Source organism: Martes martes (assembly GCF_963455335.1).
Source record: "Martes martes genome assembly, chromosome: 4".
Lineage (NCBI taxonomy): Eukaryota > Metazoa > Chordata > Mammalia > Carnivora > Mustelidae > Martes > Martes martes.
In genome coordinates this window covers 115,452,791-115,476,961 of record NC_137891.1, presented here as the reverse complement: position 1 = coordinate 115,476,961, position 24,171 = coordinate 115,452,791, and positions in this window count along the sequence as shown.

Sequence of the window (24,171 nt, the reverse complement as noted above, 5' to 3'; positions counted from 1 at the left end):
ATGCCCATTTCCAGAAATGAGAGGTGGTTTGGGGTATCTGAGGCCAAATGATGTCTAGGTTCTAAATTCTATGATTCACCATACATAAACATAGCCTCTTAAAATTTGCCATTCAGAATATATTTCCTATGAATAAAATCCTTTCTATGAACATTAATTTTTCTAAAGTCTGAGGAGAAGGCCTGTTTTTGCAGCTCCCTGGTTTTCTTGGGCCTAGACCAGTTAAAAGTGCTCAAATCTTGGGCAAAATCATGACATATGGAAATTTACATACAGCTTGCTTCAGCTTTCCGTTTCTGTGCTGTATTTCCCGCAGTGACAAGGGCTCTTGAAGGGCCCTAATAATTTCCTGCTCTTTTAACTCCCAACTCACTATAGAATAAGAGAAATTCCGATAATTAGTAAGTATACATTATAAACTCCTACATCATTATGGTGTGAAGAAGCTTACGGATTTTGCTGGAGTGTCTGTTGTCAGTTTCACCACCACGTCTACCAGGCAAGAACTACATTTCTCCCAACCCCTTGCCCCTATGGTCCTGGCCAGAGTCAGCATCTCTTTCATGAAGACACACTCCTATGAGAATTGGCAGGATAAAGAGGAGAGGCCATAATTCTTAGGACACAGTTCAGTTAGATGAATGAGTAGATGTGAGGTTCTAAAGAATTTCCAGGTGAGATTACCTCCGTCAGTGCTACAGACTGAGAGAGAGGGCAGGAAATTTCCAGAGGTCCTTACCATTTACACTCTACCGAATCACCTGTGTTAGTATAGCACCCTGAGATCATCGCCGCTGGCTTTCCGATCTTGGTTCCCCTAACTCTTCCAGTGGTTTGTTATGCCTCTAATTCCCTGCACTGAAATTCTTCATAACTGAGATACACAGTGACTTCTGCTTTCCTGACCACAACTGGACTCCATAGGCATTACCTGATTCAACTATTTATGGGTATGTGAGTCCACTTTGGGACATATCTGCTGAGCTGGCATTCAATGTATTCTTAACACTTAAAGCAATATGGGAATTGCTTGCTTTGGAAACAGCCCATTGCATGGGACACCTGGGTGGCTCAGTCCATTAAGCATCTGCCTTTGGCTCAGGTCATGATCCCAGGATCCCGGGACTGAGTTCTGCATTGGGCTCCTTGTTCAGTGGGGAGGCTGTTTCTCCCTCTGCCTGCCATTCTCCTGCTTGTGCTCTCTCTCTCTCACTCGGTCGCTCTCTGACAAATAAATAAATAAAATCTTAAAAATAAAAAAAAGCTCGTTTCATTAAAGAATTGCCCAAATTGTTAGAAAGCATATCATAGTGTGAAACAGAATGAGCATAGATTTTATTTTCATCGCAAAAGCCTGGCTTTGTAACCTGTTCGCCACTTAGAAACATTGGGTGGGGGCACCTAGGTGGCTCAGTCCGTTGAGCGTCTGCCTTCAGCTCAGGTCACGATCCCACCCTGCATCCGGCTCCCTGCTCAGCGGGAAGCCTGCTTCTCCCTCTCCCACTTCCCCTGCTTGTGTTCCCTCGCTCAATGTATCTCCTCTGTCAAATAAATAAAGTCTTTAAAAAAAAAAAGAAAGAAAGAAAGAAACACTGGGCAAGTTGTAAAACTTTTCAGCCTGTTTTCTTTTCTGTAAAGTGAAGGCAATAATTGTACCTACTTTTCAGGGTTGTTATAAGGACTAAATGAGATCAAGTTCAGAAGCCATCTTTTCCTTACACTAAACCAAACTGGCATTCACATAACTTTCACACTTTGGGCCTAATTCTGTTATCTGGAGTCATGCAGGCAGGGCCCCAGCTGGCCCACAGACCACTTTGTCAGAGAGAAAGGCTGACTCAGCCTGGCATTGGGGCATATGGCTTAGTGAGCAAAGAAAGAACTGGATTTTCACCCCCCACTGCCCCTTAGCTGAGCACCATTGAGCACCCTTGAGCCTGAACAACTAACTACTGGGTCACTGCAGACAGATTAAATATAATCTCTCATGAAAATCCTTCATCTATTTTAAGACATCTCTCAATTCCTCAACTCACCTTTCCTCTTCTCTCTAAACTAAACATTACCAATTAGATGAGGGAGAATTGCCCCCATACTGCACAGTGCACTCTTCATTAATGAATGACTCAGCCAGAGGATGGATATACTGGAAGACTAATTACACCATCTAAGAGTCGTTCACACTCAAGTGTAACCTTAATCGCACAATTGCATTTTTAAATTTTTTTTTTTTTTTAAATTTTTTACAATTGCATTTTTAAATGTTACTGTAGAGGTTTATGCTCTTGCTGAAGACCGTTGAACATTGGAGACAATGTGGGGACAGATGTGTGGGTGTCTCCTGCCGAGTATGAGGAAGGGGAAGGTGTGTGGAATCCTCACTTGGCCTGCCCAACTAAACCTAAGGGACTCTGGTTTCATCCTTTAGGTCAACCAGCCAGGAGAGGGTGGGACCAAGGATTATATCTACTTCCCCTTCAGGTGGCTGACCCACTTCAACTTTTGTTGGACCCCAGGTAAGAGAACAAATGGAAACCTACAGATCATAAGTCTAAATGTTAAGAAGTTCTAAATAAAGTTAAAAACTGCTAAATAAAATATGTTCTATCTTACCTTGACAAATAAATATTCATAAAGACAAAATTGAGAAAATGTGTGTAAAACTATTTTTTATATAACTGACAGCAAAGTATCAAAGATGACTGAATTAATTATTATTGTGCATCTCTGGGTGTCTGTTGATGAGCTGGTTATACTTGGATGAGTAATAAAGACATCCATAATTCATTATCATATATTTGTTACATAAAATTAATTTGTCTTCATTTTAGCAAAATTACTAATTATATTGGTATAACCGAGATTTCCACGTGTCCCATTGACAGCAATGACAAATTAACGAGTATTTTCTCAGTCACCACAGTTCATATATGTAATATGTATATTTTATTTCATTTTGGTTTGGAGAAACTTCACTCTGCTAAGGCAGGAGCAATGGGAATTGTCAATAAAAGTCTTAAACCAGCACTTGAATTAGAAAATGAACTTTACATATGAATTTTACATATGCTTAAAAAACTGTAACGCAGTCACATGTAACAAAGTAGCACTTTTGCAGAAAATATTATAAACTATATAAAATATTATAAACTATCAAATGCACTGTTTTCATTTTTAACATGAATATGTTACAGGAATATCTTTTTTTTTTTAAACAGGAATATCTTTTTTAAAAGGACTTTTTTTCTTTTTTAAATTAATTATTTTTATTAACATATAATGTATTATTTGCCCCAGGGGTACAGGTCTGTGAATCGTCAGGCTTACACACGTCATAGCACTCACCATATCACAATCTTTTAGAGGAATATCTAGATATATACAGTATTATATTTTTATTTTACATTTTCTAATTGGGTTATTATAAAGGAAACAAAAATTAGTAGGGCATTACTTAACTAATTCAAATCTCTCTTCAGTTAAGACTATACTTTCAGGGACGCCTGGGTGGCTCAGCTGGTTAAGCGGCTGCCTTCAGCTCAGGTCATGATCCCAGCGCCACACCGGGCTCCTTGCTCGGCAGGGAGCCTGCTTCTCCCTCTGCCTCTGCCTACCACTCTGTCTGCCTGTGCTCGCTCTCTCTCTCTAACAAATAAATTAATTTTCAAAAAATCTTTAAAAAAAAAAAGACTATACTTTCATCTACGATGGCCAGAAATATGGTCTCCATGAAAATTAGAAATTATTGAAAATTACTTACACATGAATGATCTGTTTTTTTAACCAAGCTTTTTATATTATTTAAATAAAGCTTAATTTTAATTTTAGAAAAACTTAATTATCTTATTAAACATTTTCATAAGGGCAAAACTATTTGCAATTTTAGGGCTCAGAGGCCATCTAGTTACAAATGTAAAGAATAGGTAGCATGTGCCCTAAAGGTGACATCTAGACTAACAAATGCAATTTTAGGAGTGATATGAATTGTTGTAAAATGTTCCTTTCCTACTCTACCCAACCATAGTGAATGTTGCACCAGTTCCTGAGGACCTGGACCCAAGCTGGAACAGAGAGAAGCAAGAAGATGGATGCTTGGTGCTAGTGGGAAATGATACTTTATTATGCAAAAATCTATAACATTCACACTGTATGAGAGGAAGAATTTGACAAGTTCATTTGTCTTTTCTCTTACCTAAAGTGCTTCTGCCCATCAGATTCTACCTGCACTCCGAGGCACCATCTGACTCCTGCATAGAGGGTAGTACTGTCCGCAGACCCTTGTGGCTTCAGACGCTGTTTAAGGGATAAAGGGCAAGAGATGAAGAGATACATTCTCTTGGGTCTTGAACTGTGTTAGTCACCACAGTGGGTCACCCTGGGTCAATGCTAATCACCAATCCTGGGTGACAGAGGTGACTGTGTGCTCTTTAACACACACGTTTGTGTGTGTGTTTGTGATCTGCGGAGCCCCAAAAGGTAGTACTGCTAGGAAGCTTCCCTTCTCTCTGTGGAGGTCTGACTGACTCTAGCACAGGGAGGCTTTCTGATATACCTTAACCCAGGTCACATGCCCCTGGGCTTTTTTTGCCTGAAGGTTCAATCTCTTCACTCACCTTCTGCTCAAAGTCTTCTACACACTTCTTTTTGTTTGGAGCGTCTTTGAAGCTACTGATCAAGAATAAACTGTTTTTGAATCACAGTATATCCCCCTTTTTGATATCCTAGAATGAACCCCTCTGGTTACAAAGTTTCCGGCAAAAATTTGCCTCTCAATTAAGGGAGGATCTACTGTAATTTATAAAATATACCCTGGACACCTACGTTTTCTAGAGAAGGGCACAGATATATTACCTTTAGGACAAACATCTCCTTTCTGCTTTTTACAGTCCAAGAATTAAAGAAATTTTCAATAAACAGGAGTTCTTGTTTCTTGGTTTTGTTTTTGCTTTTTTTTTTTTTTAAAGAATTTACTGTTATGACTTACTATCTTGTATGCCATGAATCTACTGATCTCAATGAAGCTTTCAATACTATGTTACAGTTAAATAAGATCGCATGTACTCAGTGATCAAAATAATTTGAGGAAAGTGCTTAAAACAGTGCTTAGCATGAAGTATTTAATGCATGTTAGCTTTTTAAAAATTTTTTTAATTTTTTATTAACATATAATGTATTATTAGCCCCAGGGGTACAGGTCTGTGAATCGCCAGGTTTACACACTTCACAGCACTCATCATAGCACATACCCTCCCCAATGTCCATAACCCCACCACCCTCTCTCTACCCCCTCACCCCAGCAACCCTCAGTTTGTTTTGTGGGATTAAGAGTCTTTTATGGTTTGTCTCCCTCCCGATCCCATCTTGTTTCATTTTTTCCTTCCACATGTCAGCTTTTTAAAATTAAGATTGCTATGATTATAAATTTAGATATGGCTTCCCATTCTCCTCCACACAAATTCTCTCCCGTGATCGTGCTGATCACATCGTGAGGTATGCAGGGCAATGATCTCTCTTCTATAGATGGTACAAGTGAGAGCCAGAGAGCTGAAGCCAATGGAAAATCCCATACTTGTGCATGGTAGACTACAGACCAAGTTCTCCAATTCTTACCAGTCAAACAGAAGAAGGGGCATCTTTTGCCCAAAACAGTTAAATCTGTACCCCCCCCTTTTTTGTCTTTTCACCAAAATAAGTGCCACAATAGTCCCCAGATAGAAAAACACCTTGAGCCTAACACATACCTAACATGGGCAACAGCTTCAAGATTCTGAGTATGGATTTCAGTAGGATGAAGTTGAGTTTACAGGACATGAGATTCCAAGTTTCCTCCTTAAGGGAAGTGTAGGTCAGATCCGTGCCTGCCTTTTAAGGGTAATGCCAACAGGTCACTGATGCAAGCAGAATGTAACTGGCAGATGGAGCGCCCATAGAAGTTCCCCAAATCAAAGTTAGCACATGGCTGAGAGCTGCTGGAGACTTGGCTTTACTTTTCTGATGCCCCCAATGATATACTTTCCCACTGCCCTCTCCACAAATGTTCTCTTTGTTTTCATGAAAGTTCTCATTAGGAGGACTGAAAGGCCCTTCTTCTGGTGCTAGTCATTCCTCATTGACTCTGCCCCCCTCCCAACTTCTCCATTCCATGCACTTCGATTGCATGTATGGTCCCTACTACAACATTTAGCTTTGCAGTGTATATCTCAGACAACAAGTGAAGCTTCTCTCCATAATTAGATTTTAAGCAACTTAAGGGAAAAAGCTATATGTACACTTTTACGTCCCTCATCGTACCCAGCACAATGCTGAACGTGGATAGGGGTTCAATCACATTTGTCAATTCTCAAACTTTTTGCACTCTTAAAAAATCATTGAGAATCTAAAGAGATGTTGTTTATGGGATTTTAGCTGTCCAATACTTACCATATCAAAAATTAAAACTGAGAAAATTCTAAAATATCACAGCAAAACCAGACAATAGAAGTGTGATTTTTGTTGTGCTTCTGTATAAATGCGTGGAAAATTTAGGATTTCAAAATAACAATTCATTGGACAACACTGAGGTTACAGAGACTATACCAGGTATATAATTGAAGATAACTACTTAAAGCACAGAAGTACAGAGAACAATTGAATTAATCCCAGAAAATGCATTTTTTTTAAAGATTTTATTTGACAGAGAGACACAGCAAGAGAGGGAACACAAAGAAGGGGTCTGGGAGAGGGAAAAGCAGGCTTCCTGCCTAGCAGGGAGCCCAATGTGGGGCTCAATACCAAGACCCTGGGATCACGACCTGAGCTGAAGGCAGATGCTTAATGACTGAGCCTCCCACGTGACCCTGCATGTGTTTATATACTAAATTTATTTAACTACCTTAGAACATTCTAGAAAATACAAGTTTACATAAGCATAAATTCCGTAAATTGTCAAAAGAATGATATTACTCCATATCATGCAGTCTTTGGAAAACTCCACTGTACACACATGAAAGAATGAGTGATACAGGCCAAAATCATTTCAGTAGTACTGTAAAGGAAAAAAAAAGAGAGAGAGAGAGAGAGAGTTTTGGCTTCGGGGATCCCCTAAAAGAGTTTTGGGGACCCCTATGTGTTCCAAGACCAGACTTTAGAAATCAGTGGATTAAATTATATTCTTGGTTAGTTAGACCACTTAAAGATGCTCATTACACAAAATTACTACTAGAAAATTACAGGACATTAGAATCTACATTCTAGTGATTGACATTTGTAGTTGTTACATAGTACTGAAATGAGTTAACTGTCTACTTGTATTAGTCATTTAAGTACCCCTAAATTTAATGGTTTACATCCATAAACATGTATTATTCCCAGTTTCTGTGGATCCAGAGGCATAGTTTAGGTAGGTGCCGGTGACTCACGGTATCTAATGAGGACCAGGGCTGTGGTCTCCTATGGAGGATCACTCGGCAGAGAATCTGCTTCCATGCCTGCTTATATGGTTGTCAACAGGATTTGGTTTCTCAAGACTATTGAACAGAAGCTTCGGTTTCTTACAGTTGCCTGGAGGCCCTTGACACGCGGACCTCTCTGAGGGCAGCTCAGTCTGGCAGCTGGCTTTGCACAGAGCAGGTGAGTGAGAGTGAGACGGGGGTCCCAAGATGAGAGCCTAATCTGGTGACAGATTCTATTTCTTAGAAGTGAGTCAACAAATCCAGCCCGCACTAGAGGGGAAGCGACTTCCAAAGACATGATTACCAAGAAGCTGAAGTCATTGAGTCCCATCTTAGAGGCTACTCTAATAGCATTTTTTAAAAAGATTTTATTTATTTATTTGACAGAGAGAGAGATCACAGGCAGGCAGAGAGGCAGGCAGAGAGAGAGGGGGAAGCAGCTTCCCTGCCGAGAAAGAGCCCGGTGTGGGGCTCAATCCCAGGACCCTGACATCGTGACCAGAGCCAAAGGCAGAGGCTCAACCCACTGAGCCACCCAGGGGCCCCTAATAGTATTTTCTTTATTGGAAAGGGAAAGGTATGATTCAAAGAATAAATGATAAGCAAATAAGCAGTTCCTCACATTGCTGTTAGCTTCTGCCCAGCTTCCTCTTGTCATCACACCATTCCTTTCTTGCATGGCTTGTACTCCTACAACCTGTGAAATGGCTTTATATCAGTGAGGAGAGCCTTGGAGAGAAGAGACGAGAGCTTTACAGCTTTAGCTCCTCTTATTTAGGTTTCATTGGGTTGTCTATTATAATAAACATTTCTCATGCTGGGCTATGTCAGACTTCTAGCTGTCCTTCAAAATCCATCTTTTCCATATTTCTGGGCACATGCCCACCCAGCAAGCAATTACATTTCCCAGCCTCCTTGGCAGCTTGAAGTGACTATGATCCTGAAGTTTTAGGATAATAGGATGTGAGAGAAAGAGATGTGTGCAACTTCTGTGTCATCTCCAACTTAGGAAGGGCTCCACATGCTGGATTTTGGCTCATCACTGTCCCTACCAGCTGGAAATGATGACAACTTGAGCAGCCTTGGAAGCCATATGTTGGGGATGGCAGATCCACCCCGGCTTCATGGAGCAGACCTACCCGTCCAGCCTGAATCAGCCAGGCTGTCCTTTGAGAGAGAAACAAACTTGTATTTTATTTAAGTCACTATTTGGGGGGCTTCTTTGTTATTCCCCAGCTATTATATTGGAGACAAATGAGACTAGAGACCAAGACAGACTGTTTCACTCTTAGTTTAAAACACCATTTTAGTCTATGGTGGAGGATATTGTGTAAGTGTGGGGACAGGGGATATATGAAAAATCTTTACACTTTCCACTCAATTTTGCTATGCACCTAAAGCTGCATTAACGTTTATCAATTTAAAGCAAAACACTGTTATACTCTTAGTAAGTAACAAAAAATATTTTACACAGTCATTCATTTATACAATTCAATAAATATATGATCACCTACTATGTACCAGATACACTGGGAATATTGTAGTGAAAACCACAGTCACATTCTTTACTTTTGTGGAACTTTTTGGCTAGGGAAATCAAAGTTAAATAAGCAATTATTTATGCATTAATTAATTACAGTTGTGATTAATGCCAAGAAGGAAAGTACGAGTGCCTTGTGAGTATATAACAAGAAGCCCTAAGTCTATGAAACTCTAATGGAGATTATGTATATTTTAAAATAAATAAATGTTTAATGAAAATAATTTCATATTATAACACATTTTTATTTGTTGAAAGAGATGCCCAAGGCAGTAAAAAAAAGTTGGCAAGTGACCTTAGCTTTCATTTCCTCATCTGTAAAGTTCAAAGATCTAGATAATTTGCATATGGTGTTTAGCTTTTCCCTTTCTTACATCTCTATCCCCATGCCAGATCTTTACCTGCATAGTAAGACCTAATTTTTTTAAAAAATTTCAAATTTAAATTCGATTAATTCACATACTATATTATTAGTTTCAGAGGTAGAGTTCAGTGATTCATCAGTCTTATGTAACACCCAGTGCTCACTATACCTTGTGCCCTCTTTAATGTCCTTCACCCAGTTACTCCACCCTCCCACACCCTCTCCCCAGTAAGACTTAATGTTTTTCAACAGCTACAACAATGTCAGATTTAGATAAAAGACATTCTCTGTTCCCAAGAATAATCTGAATATACATGGAAAGGGTCATGTTAATCCATGTTTCAATGAGATAAAATGTGCCTAAAGGAGAAATCAGGCTAAGATCAGGGAGAAATGAGTTCAAGATCAACTTGACATTTCACTTTTTGTGTTGATCTGGTAAAAAAAAAAAAAAAAAAAAAAAGAGGGGGGGCACCTGGGTGGCTCAGTTGGTTAAAGCGTCTACCTTCGGCTCAGATCATGATTAAGATCGAGCTCCTTGTCGGGCTCCCCGCTCAGCGGAGAGCCTGCTTCTCCCTCTCCTGCCTGATGCTCTGCCTACTTGTTCTCTCTCTTTATCTCTCTGCCAAATAAACAAACAAACAAACAAAAGACAAAATGGAGATGATGAAAGTCTCTCTTTCCAAAACAAAAACTAAATGTTAAAAAAAAAAGGGGGGGGTGGACAAGATATCTCCTCTGCTGACACTCTGCTAACATACTGATGACTCAAGTTTATTTCCGAAGTGCTTTGAGCTCTTTGGAGGTGCGATAGGCCCCAAGTAATACATCTGGGGTAAGGCCTCCTGAAGACGAGCACTTGGTCTCTGCTAGTTGTGACATCAGTTGTCCTTTTGCTCTTCTGTAATTCCTTCCCTGTGCTGATATCATGGGAAAAGGCTGGCAAGCTAAAACAGAGATAAACTCCAACTTTGGGCCTAGGAGAAGTCAGAGAGGCAGTACGTAGTCAGTAATGACATAGGCACTACACCCAACCTACTTGGTTCAGACTCTGGCTCTGGCACTTACTGCTGTGTGACTTTGGGTAAGTTACTTAACTTCTCTGTTCTTCTGTTGCCTCATTGTAAAATGTAGGTAATGGCAATGACCTCATACATTGCTGTGAGAATTAATTGAGTTTTAATTCTATGTAGAGTTCTTAGAACCAGGGTGTGGTATGTGGCAAGTGATTATTAGTTATTATAATTTATCCCACTTGGATAAGATTTTTCCTTTACAGTAGTTAGAGCATTTTAAGTTGGGTTAACCCATCAACAAAGAGGAGGGATGCATGTAGAGGCAAAAAAACGCAAAGAAAAGTTCTTTGAATAATCAGATGTATTGTTCTCAGAGAAAACTCTGTTTTGTACAAGACCCCAAAGCTCTGCCTAGCCTTGCCTTGTCCTGGTTAGAAAATGAAAGAAAAAGCCACTCCTTGTTCCTTGCTCTTTACTTGGTAGAGAGGAATTTTGGACCCTTGGAGTATGGCCATGATCCAATGAAGTTTTCCCACCAAAGCCTTCACTATACTTGAAGATACATACTTCATCCATTTTTTTCCCTCCATCACTGGAAAGAACTTAAAATCTTATCAAAATCACCAGCCTTTCCCAGCAAGTCACACATCCCCAAAGCCAAGTTCAATCACACCTCTCAGTGAAAGGAACCTACACTCTGGAAAGAGAGGGTCGGCAGCTCCTCAGCACAGCGTAAATTAATATCACAGCTGCCACTTTTCGTAAGAAAATCAAAACCAGCTTTTCAGTTTGTAAACATAAACTTCACAGACCACTGTAGGAAAGAGTGTTCCTAAGTATTCTGAATTTGCAACACCCAGAAAAACCTTCAGACTGTTATTTACAGTATTTGCTTCATAGGGAGGAGAATTAACATTTCAGCGGCTCAGGGAACCAATGCACAGATAGGAAAGCAAGCAAGCAAATTATTTAATGATTACTTTTTAAAAATATGTCACTGTGCAGAAAAGTGTTTGGAGATACACGGAAAGCCTATGTCACTGTCTGACACTTCTTCATTATCACTTCAATAGCCATGCGTCCAGGGGGTGGGAGCACAAACCCTTAGTATTTCTGACTTCCATGAAACACTTCGTATAAAAATAATGACTTTCGTGCTTGGAGCCCCACCCCAACATATTAGAAAATACCATGTTCTTACCTTAAAGCAGTGCTTTTTGTATCTCAAAACATTTTGAGGTACTGTTTATTGCATTTTGTGCTTAATGCATTTAATTTGCAATTCACTGTTCTTGATGAAGTATTATCAATAATGTATTTTTCCCATATTCTACCTTTTTAAAAAACCACAATGGAATAAAGTAAAAACATATCGATGGAAAGATTGTCTTCACTTGGCAATGCCGAGTGTATTTGAACTTTCCCTTTCCACAATGCAGTCATTGCTGTGGAACTCCGAGGACAGATTACTGCTTTTCTAGTACCTGAGTGTATCAGAACATGGATTTGCCGACAACAGCTGCACCAAATTCCCCTGACTGAGAAGAATTACAAGTATTATCACCTAGATCATTAAACTGGGTTCATAGATTGCAGAATGTCTTCAATCAATTCATCTTAGATAACTTGAAGCCAGCTGGACCCCCTCAGTGAGAACTTGACTTAATTGGCCAATAAGTGGCTGAAAAAGGTGCATGCTATTTGATAAAATTACAGACTGAGCAGGTGATTACAGTTTGGAGAAGCACCGAGTGTAGACTGCAGGTCAGCCCTTTTGGGGAGGTCTGAGTTAATGTCCACTATTAAGTGCTGCTGTGAAAAATGGTGGCTTGCTTGGAGCTCAGATGGAAAAGAAGATCCAGGTCAGGCTTCAGCTGATGGAGTGGGTGAGAGGCACACATTTATCATCTCTTTGGCCTCATTTCTGCCTTGGTAATAGTCCCACACTAACCACTCCAGCAGTTGCCTGATTTTCTGTCTCCCTTTCATTTTATTGGCATAACTAAAAATATTGCCCTAGCCAACAAATCCATCTGGAAGGAAAAAGCCACTTTTTCCTCAATAACGTCCCAAGAGTCTTTTCCACCGAAAGGTTAAGGAATCAAGAAGTTGAAGAACGTATCATTTATACATACATATCAATAATTATCCTCTCCCTCTAGTGAGGAGGTTGAAGTATGATTGTTTGCATGTTAGATTTCTGCATTTGTATCAGCACAGTTTAAGAAAATGGGCAAATCAAAATTGAAATATGTTACCAGACTGTTGGAAGAAACTATTAAATAGAAACAAGTCTTTCTTCGTGTTGAAACAAAGGTTTCTTAACATAATGCTTCCATGGCATTTTTCCCCCTGCCACTAAATGTTTTAGCCAGTTTGCAAAAAAAAAAAAAAGAAAAAAGAAAAAAGAAAACTTTTGACAGATTTAGTTCAAGATTTCAGGTTAACAGACCTGCAACAACACATTGTCACTTGAATTATTGGTGTTAGACAATAATATGGCTTTATTCGGGGGGAAGTCCCAAGATGAACGTTCCAGTGCACAATGTACTCATTTACTCCTATCCAGAAATATACCTGTTTCATGAACTTTTACTAAACAAAGTAATTTTACTACATACTAATCATCATCAGGGTTTTAGTAAGTAGAAAGATGGAAAATAATTCAAACTAAAGCCGTAGTTTGAACTACAGCCTAAGCAATCAGACACATCTTAAACTTCCTGGTGTTCTTAAGAAAAATGAGTTCATCAACTTGCAAATGCCAACTACATCACTAGTATCCCTTCAACTCCATTTTTAAACTTACTTTTGTTAGTCTGATCAATGATTCTGAACTTTACTTTGCTCATTAGTGTGCCGTTTGGACAGACATAACTGGAGTACAGTGGAAGAAATCTACATGGCACTTGAGTGGCCATGTTCACTCCTTTATGGTGGCACAGGTCTTTCCATGCGGGAAATGTAATCCGACCTTGGAGTCTCTGCATCTGCTTATCCTTCTACCTGGAATACTCTTTCTCTAGCCTTCAGGCCTGTGCTCATAGACCTTCCCAGCCACTCTACCTAAAATCACCACCCACCATCCTATCCTGTTCCTTGCCTGCTTAATCTCTTCTGATACTATAGATTTATGTGCTTATTTTATACCTCCACCAGTAGAATATAAGTTCTATAAAGATCGGGGCACGGTTTGTCTTGTTCATATCTATATTCCCTGTGCCTAGCATATATTACATGCTCAATAAACAGGGATGAACGGATCTCTTGTCCAAGAGCCACTAAGAATATAATTTATAGGTGTCATAAAGACAAGCCACCAAGCATTCACCGGCAGCACTCCCTAGTAGAATTTGTCAGATAACCAGGGTAGTTCAATAGCAGATCTAAGTTCATGGCCATACAGCTCACCAAACTTCTCAGCATCTGCATGTCTCCCAGAGCCCTGCCACAGTCCAGTTTATTTTTCCCTGAAGCCTTTCACCTTTGCTCATACCTTTAATCTCTCCCACACTTCCCCACTCCTCACCTCTCTCCTCCTCTGGCCACGGTCTCTCTCTCTCTCTCGCTCTTTTTTTTTTTTTTTAAGATTTTGTTTATTTATTTGACAGACAGAGATCACAAGCAGGCAGAGAGGCAGGCAGAGAGAAAGCGGAGGAAGCAGGCTCCCTGCTGAGCAGAGAGTCCCATGCAGGGATCCATCAGAATCCTGAGACCATGACCTGAGCCAAAGGCAGAGGCTTTACCCCACTGAGCCACCCAGACATCCTACACGGTCTCTCATTTTCCTTAATATTTCATGTTCCCACATCATCTTTCCAGCTGGTTTGTAAGCTCACCAAAGGCAAGAAATGGGCTTTAGATAATGTTCCTCAATCCTCACTGCTTCAATCCCATAGAAAATACATGATAAGTATATATCAAATTGGAAATATTTTCAAATAGAAGCTATTTGTTTGCATAGCAAAAGCAGGTAACATTTACCTAGAGGCCCAACTCAGCCAGGCAATGTGAAGTCCATTTGTGGAATGGAACTATGTCATTTATTCCTCCCACCCACCACAGAGGTAGTTTCTATTTGTAATTGCACCTTACAAGTGAGGAACACAGGACCTAGGAGTGCTTGGATGTGGTGTCAGAAAGACTAGGGTTCACCTGGCTTTAAATCCAGGTCATTCTGTCCCAGAGCCTGAGCCCTTAAGGGCATTGCTCTGTGGCACCTGTACCTTGCAGTCTTTTGACTTCTCTGCAAATCTTTCTTTCCTTAGGCCTCAAATCTTCCAAGGACAAATTGAAAGTCAAGCCTACTCTGCAAGTCTTAAACTGTTTGTCTTGTTTTTATCTCATCTTTGTTTTAAATTATTTGTCTCATTTTTTATTATAGCCATCAACCAGGTCTGACTAATGAGAAAGCAAATTGTTTTCAACGCAGCAGCCCATAAATCAACACCTTATGATACCTCAAATCTGCATTGATTTTCTGAATCACCTCCATGCCACCAGTCTCCTGCTTCTAAAATATTTTTTCAGAGTGATCTTGGGAAAAAAAGTAAGGCGGGGGTTGGAGGGTCATTATCACAAGCTTTTTGATGACCACGTTGTTTGATGACTACATCAGCTATTTGAAATGGAAATAGATTTCTGGGTGAGAGAGAGACGTGGCGGCTATAATTTCCTCCCTTGTCATTTATTCTTAGGGTGTTTCAGTGAAGAGTTAAATCAGAGGGCACTGGATGGGTGCACACATTTTTCTCTTACCCTGAGATATTTCGGGTGAAAGGGCAACACTGAATTAAGCATTTAGTGTATTCAAAACCTGTGACCCGGAGCTGGTGCCTGAAAGCATCATTGATAATAGGGTTGGAAGCACATTATACTTTCCTGGTACTTATCTCATCTTGCCTCGGACAATCTTCTCCAGGAGTCATAATTATCCCACTAGGAAAACTGTCCCATTGTCTGCTAGTCTTTGCTGGCAGGAAGTTTTTCTTGCTCTCTCCAACTGTATCCTTTCTCAGCAGGGCCCATTATTTCTCATTTAATTAGTAGCACTTGATATAAATAGCCCTTTCTCTTCATTTATGTTGTTTTCATGTAAATAATTACACAGCACTATGTTCCCTCTCCCTATAGGCACTGGTTTTGTGGGCTGAGACACAGGATTGCAAACCACAGGCTTCAGGATATCTTTTAAGCATGACTTCACCTTTTTCAGATGAACAAGGTAAGCGCAAATACATTTGTACTGATGGTAGACCTTCAGGAACATGGGAAATTAGCCCCTTTCCTCTAGGAAGGGATATAGATGGTAACTGGCTGGCAGGCCAAACTAACCAAAGATACAGCTATGGATGTGTCTAATGGAATGTCTGCTTGGGCCCAGGCACTAAGTGCTAAGGGTACAGTGGTGGACAAGCCAGCTGCAGGCCTTTCCCTCACGGGGCTTACATTCTAGACTGTTGAAGTGAATGGATCTGAGACAGTGAAACAATAGGAGGAGACAGTGCTGTCAAACATTTATGTGCATACAGATTAACAGGGACTTTGTTAAAAGACAGATTCTAGGGGTGCCTGGGTGGCTTGGTTGGTTAGTGTCTGACTTTTGATTTTGGTTCGTGTCATGATCTCGGGGTCCTGGGATCAAGCGCCATATTGGGCTCTGCTCTCAGCATTCAGTCTGCTTGAGATTCCCTCTCTCCCTCACCCTCTGCCCCTCCCCCCTTTTGTGCTCTCTATCTCTCTCTAAAATAAATAAATAAAATCTTAAAAAAAAAAAGGATTCTGATTCAGTATATCTGGGTGGGGCCTGAGAGCCTGCATCTTTAACAAACTCCCAGGTGATGCTGACATTGCTAATCCAAAAACAAGATTTTGAGTAGCAAAAAGTCTAGACTCATCTCTACTGTCAAGAGAACTTTTGGCACTTGGACAACTTCCCTAAAAAAGTTAAATCTTCTCTTCTAGCAAATGGTGCTCTAAGATTGATTCCACTGAGTTGTTGTGAAGTGAAATAAGCGTAAGAGCATTTGGAAAAATTTTAGGTGCTTTATAAATGAATAGTATCATAAGGAAATAATATTCTTGTACTCAATGCCTTTTTGAACAGTGAGATTAACCAAAAGCTGATGTGACATTGTTTTGAATAGTAATTACTTCCATGTCTCTTAAACTGGGCTTTCAAAGCCCGTATCTTTAATTTTAAGACCAAAGGAGTTGAGCTTCCAAGTTAAGATGCCATCAGTAAAGAAAGGCTTCTGGGGGCGCCTGGGTGGCTCAGTGGGTTAAAGCCTCTGCCTTCAGCTCAGGTCATGATCCCAGGGTCCTGGGATGGTGCCCCGCATCAAGCCCCGCATCGAGCCCCGCATCGGGCTCTCTGCTCAGCAGGGGCCTGCTTCCCCCTCTCTCTCTACCTACTTGTGATCTCTGTCTGTCAAATAAATAAATAAAGTCTTAAAAAAAATAATAAAGAAAGGCTTCTGTTTTTTAAGGCACCAGGACATCTTGATTTCCCTGTGAGATGTCAGTAGCACCAGGTACCACCATAAAACAGTCTTTGGATGGGACTTGAGTTTTTTGATATTTTTACTAAAAAAGAATAGTACATCTAATTGGCTGGGAAATATTGATATTGGGGGTACTTTAAATAATTTTTCAAGCCATGGGTGTCATTAAAGGCAAGGGTTTGGGTTTGTAACTTATTAGCTATGTAACCTAGGGAAAGTTACATAAGTTACATAAACTCACTGATCCTAAGTTTCCTCGACTGTAAAATGGGCATAATAATAGTATCTAATTAAGGATGCTATGAGAGGGGGTGCCCGGGTGGCTCAGTGGGTTAAAGTCTCTGCCTTAGGCTCCAGTCATGATCCCCCGCCCCCGCATCGGGCTCTCTGCTCAGCAGGGAGTCTGCTTCCTCCTCTTTCTCTCTTTCTCTGTCTGCTTGTGATCTCTATCTGTCAAATACATAAATAAAAAATCTTAAAAAAAAAAAAGGATGCTATGAAAATAAAATAAGTTAATGTATTGACGTCTTCAGGTCCTTAGCAAGCCAATATCATTGTCTATTTCTCTTTACCAGTATTTGGAAGAAATAAATGTGGCCTTGGTCTAAGTCGCCTGGGATCTTACACACGTTCTGGTTCTTTCTTTGGTCGAGAGCTTTGTGCTGGGTCCATGTCACTGTCTTCTGTGGGCTCCCATTCACACTGTGTGCTGAGCTCCAGGAGAGCCAGGGCTATTTTAAACCTCAGTCTTGGAGAAACTGGTCTGGTTGATAAGTGAAGATTATTTCATTCAGAATCATAGTCTCCATACACCTGAAACTAATGTAATACTGTGTGTTAACTATACTGGAATTTAAAATATTAATTAATTGATTAATTAATTTAATCAATATTTTGACCTCGAGCAAAAAACACACAAAATCATACTCTCCATACAAAAAATGGTACAGGGGCGCCTGGGTGGCTCAGTGGGTTAAAGCCTCTGCTTTAGGTCATGATCTCAGGATCTTGGGATCGAGCCCCACATCGGGCTCTTTGCTCAGCGTGGGGGGGGGGCTGCTTCCTCCTCTCTCTCTGCCTGCCTCTCTGCCTACTTGTGATCTCTGTCTGTCAAATAAATAAATAAAATCTTAAAAAAAAAATGGAACAGAGAGGAAAAGGGGCAAAAGTGGTCTACTGCATCCACTGAGCTTTACTACATACTGGGGACTGGGGTAACACCATATGAACATTACCTGAGCCATTAGCTCCACTTTCCAGATGAGGAACTGATGTTCAATGATGTTAAGTAACTTGTCCAAAAACCACAGCCACTATGTGGACTCAGCCATCTAACTCGGCGGTCTGTGGTTTAAAAACATTTTCGTATACCTTAGCTCATGTGATGCCTGCTTGGGTAGGACAGTGAATCCTCACCCTGCTCCTGGCACCATTCAGGGGGCCAAGCTTTATGCCCAAAGTATATAAAAGGATACTGAGGTCAAAGAGGCCAAGGAGGATCTTCTTCAGGGTCCACCAGCCAGCATGGAGGTGAGTCATTTGATCACCTAGCTTACTTGTTGTAGGTCAGATTCCCAGGAAATAGACTCTGAGATGTGTGCGTAAGAGATGGATGGGGGGAGGGGGGGGTGCGGGGAGTGCTCTCCAGAACAACATCTGTGAGAAAGAGTATTGGGATTCAGGACAAAGGCCTCAGCCAATCCCCCAGGGTGCTCTGATGTCAGGACTGCCTTCTGAATTATCCACCTTGAAAGAAGATGCTTAAATTCTCCTACTGACCTGTCATTGGATGCAGGACGCCTGGGGGTGGGGGTAGGGACATGACCTTGATGACTTGGGGAGCGTGACTCAGCTGAGCCCTCAGCCATCAAGAGCTGGAGGGATGGGTGTGTGGGGCTAAGGGGTGGGGAAGCAGTCTGGGAAGTGCTTGCCCCCTCCTCCTTCCTGGGCCTTCTCTCCCACACCAAGAGGTTAATGCTAGAGGTTGGAAATAGGTGGGTAATCTCCGGGGATGTGGCAAGCTGCATTCACTCCTTTTCCTGCCTGGTAAGTTATGGGATGGAGGTGGGAGCAGGGGAAAACAAGGAAAATGGTACCCAGAATGCCCACATGGTTGCAGCAGCACACAAACTCATCTAATCCCAAAGCGGGACACATTGGGCATTTTATCTGCATCCCTGGGATTTTCAGTTAAAAAAAAAAAAAAATTTCCTCTATGTGAGAAATTAAAAATAAAAAAGGAACCAGAAAACAGTCTAAAAGCACATTACCAGGAAATTGTTTCTACTGTGTTTATGACTGTTCTTAATGTTTTATGAATATGCTAAAAAAAAATGCTCGGGCATATTTCCTTGGGCACTCTAGTTAATTACTTATTCCAAGTGCTTCTACTCCATTCCTTGCAAAATGTGTTGTGCATTAATTCTGATTATGTACAAAAACCCACCTGCAAGGAAAAACTCTGAATCAGTAATGCTGATAAAATGAGCAGCCCTCCTGGGGCTCCACTGAGAAAGAGGATACTGGACAGAATTAGAATCTTGTAGCTAAGGCTATTCATAATGTCATTAACATAAAGGCAATTAAATGAGTTTTTAACCTACAACCCTTTATTGTTATTAATGAACATTAGAAAAACACAGGAGATAAAATTGGTAATTATCTCTGTACCAAGCTATGCAATAATGTGTTTAAATATAAAAACAAAACAAATGATTATTGTTAGTATTTTCAGTAGCAGAAACCCCAGGAGCAGCTCCGTCATATTTAATCACATGGGCCCACACCAAGAGGGTTAATTAAAAGAGGGTTTTACCTTCTATGTGCCTGGTTATTCAGTTTAATATGGAATCAACAAATGTAAATGTAAATTTGCAAAATATCCTGAACGGTTGTTTCTGCCTGTGGGTTAACCACCTTTACAGAAACACTGACTGATTCCTTTTCCTTCAGGACAATGGTCTATGGCTCCATAACCAAGTTTTTTCTTTTCGAAAAAATTACCACATGATGCTTTCAAAGTCCATTCCGGGAACAAGTGTATAAATCCAGGCTCATCGCCTAAGCTTACTGTTCAGTAAAAATAATTTAAACATTTGAAAAAGATATGTAGATTTAAAAAGTAATGGCAAATGAGATTTTCATCACTCAGCTATATTCAGAGAGCCCCCAGTTTGATTTTTTTTTCTTTCTTTATGTAAGCTGTTTAACAGCCTATAAATTAGCCATTCTAGACAGGACGTGTTTATGAGGACATAGTAGTTAATGTACGGTACAATACCCTGCATTTAATAATAGCTTCCCATTCATTAGTTTAGTTTATACGTCCTACAATTCAAAAATGTTAGTTGTTCCAACCTGGTTTTGTTTCCAGAGCCCATTTTTAAGATGATGTATGCCTCTAATCTACCACTGTAATGGATTTCAGGGCAAAGAATACTGTACTACGGTGACCCTTGGAAACAGCTTTTGAACAACTGCCCGATGACCAAGCTGGAGCTTTCTGTGCTTGCCTGGTGTTTCTCATACAACCAATTCTACAAGAGAAATCACTTTTGCATTTTTTTAAAAAAGGCATTTTATAAAATAAAATAACCATAGCAACAACCGCTTACATGTGTATATTACTTTACAGTTTACAAAACACTTTTGATAACTTTGGGAGATACTGAGATCAAAATTACAACAGTCTACATTTACTTTCATAGACTTAGTCTGTCTTACATATTTTATTATATACATAGAGTTTCTCTATCTACGCACAAACCCTTTGGGGGTACAGGAAATTTAGCCACACACCAGGATCAGAATTCAGATAAGGGAAATAAGAAGGAGCAAGCTTTTTTCTTAAATGTTGATTATGCCGCCCAAAGCTGCTGGGGCTTAGACTTTAAGGCCAAGAACGAATCTCACAAGATCAGCTACCCAATATAGAGCAGACAGAATCAGGTTATCCACGAATAGCATTGAAGCGTTGCAAGGCAAACCCCTGGATTCTGTTCCAGGCTGCATTTTGGAAGGAAGGAGGCCCTTGACAGGCACAGCAGCAGACATTCCTGTCATCGGCCCCTCCCTTCTGCCCCAGCACTGTCGCTGTTATACGCAGAGCAAGGCTAGGACCCAGCCCAGGGACCAAGCACCGCTGACAAGTCTCACACACAGGCCCACTGCCAGTGTCAGGTGAGTCCATGGCTCAATGCTAGTCACCTTTTAAGTACCAGATAATCATTCTCATAAAAGGCTCTTTGTCTCTGATCTCATTTGGCCACTGTGCTGGGCTGGGATCAAGTCACGGCACATGGCACCTCGTGTTTCTCTAAGGATCCAGGAAACTCAAGCTTGTAAGGCTCAGACAGTGGGTCTATATTATCCTTCTAGATTTTAGAGCAAGTAGTGACTTTGCCCTATAAACTGAGAAATGTTTCTTCTCGCACACAGAACTATGGGATGGCGGGGGCGGGGGGAGGGAGAGTAGGAGGGGAGAAGTATTCATTGAAACCATTTGCATTTTCAAGTTCCATTATTCCTGATCCCTCAGAACCTGCTGCCCGGCTGGTGCCTCTGCCATGTGGCAGACAAGCTCAAGGTCAGCCTCCGGCTGTTGCCAAACAATTGGGAACCACAGCACTCTAAACTTCCCCCTTTCTTGTCACCTTCCCTGGCTATTAACCACCCCGAGGGCACCCTCAGGGGCCGCAAATTTTCTCCTGGCGCCTCCCCTGACTTGTGAAAATTCTAGAGGCCTGTGAGGTGAATGATGAGCAAGCACAGGGCCATATGCAGGGCCTTTGATGATCTGACATCAGACAGCCGAGAGAGCAGGGATGGCGGCTGGGCGGCTGCTGTATTGTTGACCCTTTGATTTGACTCATTCTGGCTGCCCTGCGTGGCTGCTGCCAGTGGGCCAGCCGGAGAGAAGGTGGCCAAGCAGCAGAACAATAGCGCAGCCTTTCACAGCTGGAAAATCATTTTTTAAAGACCTCCAGGAGACACCATTTGGTCCTGGCAGCTGACATTTGATCTGGGGAGTGCGGAGCAGATGATGTCGAAGGAGGCCTCTCCCAACCCAACCCACTCCACTCCCACTGTGGAACTGCTCCTTCCTTCACCTTCCTGCCCACACCCCCGGGGAAAAAGCCTGGGGAAGTCTTTGTGCTAAATCTTCTGTATGCAAAGAGAGTGTCACCTGGGCTCCTCCAGCCCCCACTCATTTTTCACTAGGCTCTCAGAGGGATAGATGATAAATACTATTTATAACACAGATTCCTGCAGGAAAGAATGGTGTCAACTTCACATTCCAGATACTCAGGGAAAAAGGAAAATTCTTTGCAAACGGTCCCATTTGGACAATTTTGATGGGCCACTTATCTATGTCCAGGAGAGTGATGCACAGTCACTTAAAGGGGCAGTCACTTTTTTTAAAAAAATACTAATTGCATACAATTTGTCTGGACTCTGTGCGGTTCGGTCTAAGTTTAAATGATTATGATTAAGAGTGACGAGTGCTATGCTTAGAGTGACCATATGTTTTATCCCCCAAACTATGACAATTTTGAGAGTGAAGGGGGGGTTAATAATTAACTCCCCAAACAGATGTAAACTGGGACTGTTTTAGGTAAACTGGGATTGCTGAGCCTCTCTTTTGTTTTCACCTTATTCTCGCCAATATCCTTCTCAGAGAAAAGAGTATAAAAGTCATGGAGGTCAAATCTGCTTTCTAAAATGTCAGGGTTGGGGCAGCTGGGTGGCTCAGCTGGTTACACAACTGACTCTTGATTTTGGCTGAGGTCATGATCTCAGGGTTGTGAGATCGAACCCCTTGTCAGGCTCTGTGCTGGGCGTGGAGCCTGCTTAAGATTCTCTCTCTCCCTCTCCTCCTGCCCCTCCTCTGCTCTAAAACTAATAATAAAAAATAAAACAAAATGTCATGATATTAGTTTGATCGGCTCATTCTTTTTTTTTTTTAAAGATTTCATTTATTTCTTTATTTGAGAGAGAGAGAGACACAGAGAGAGCGAGTGGGGGAGAGGGGAGCAGCAGAGGGAGAGGGACAAGCATATTCCTCACTGAGCTCAGAGCCCAACATGGGGCTTGATCCCACGACTCTGAGATCAAGACCTGAGCCAAAATCAAGAGTTGGATGCTTAACGGAATGAGCCACCCAGGGTGCCCTAATTTGCTCATTCTTAAAAGGGAGGAATACTGTTAAGTCTTTTTTTTTTTTTTAAGATTTTATTTATTTATTTGACAGACAGAGATCACAAGTAGGCAGAGAGGCAGCAGAGAGAGAGAGAGAGAGAGGAGGGAAGCAGTCTCCCCGCAGAGCAGAGAGCCCGATGTGGGGCTCGATCCCAGGACCCTGGGATCATAACCTGAGCCGAAGGCAGAGGCCTTAACCCACTGAGCCACCCAGGCGCCCCAACACTGTTAAGTCTTGATCCACACATCTAATTACCATAAAGCAAAATGAGGACAAGCATAAAACCTCACATTGCTATGTTTTGAAGAGAGCACTGGACTAGGAGTCAGGATACATGTTTTAAGTCCTCATTTAGCTGCTACTACTACTACTATTAACTACTACTACTGTTACTACCCTCGTGTTAGTCTTTCTACCAAGAACTACCATTTATTGAGCACTTACTGTGTACCAGGTACTGTGTTATTAAGTAAGAGTCTAGGCAGAATCTATGGAGAGCCTAATAAGCCTCCATGAGGCTAAGCAAGAGTCTACACCAGCACTAAGCTAAGCAACTTTTAGACACAATAATCCATGAGCTATTATCATCCTCGTTTTACAGAGGAGGAAACCGAGGCTCTGAAAGTTCAGTAGTTCTGGCACAAAGTTCACACTCTTGGCTGCTATCGTACACTGCCATGAGGAGTCTACTAGGAGCTGACCGGGATATACCTCCTCCTCTTCCTGCTCCCCAGGGGCATTCACTCAGTTTTAGTTATTAAATAGTTACACGTGTACAATACAAAATTTTAGGGACACTGGGTGGCTCAATTTGTTAAGTGTCTGCCTTCAGCTTAGGTCGTGATCCTAGGGTCCTGGGGCTGAGCCCCATGTCAGGGTCTCTGTACAGTGGGGAGCCCGCTTTTCCCTCTGCCTCTGCTCCCCTTGCTTCTGCTCTCTCTCTCTCTGTCAAATATATAAATAAAATCTAAAAAATAATAATAACAAATAAATAAAATTTCATTCTGTGGCTTCACAGGCCCTGAAAAACTATAGAAGCATGGCCAATGATCAATAGTATAAGATGATGTAGGGCAAAATAACTGAGGCTGTGAACGGCCAAGATTCCGTGTCAACTGG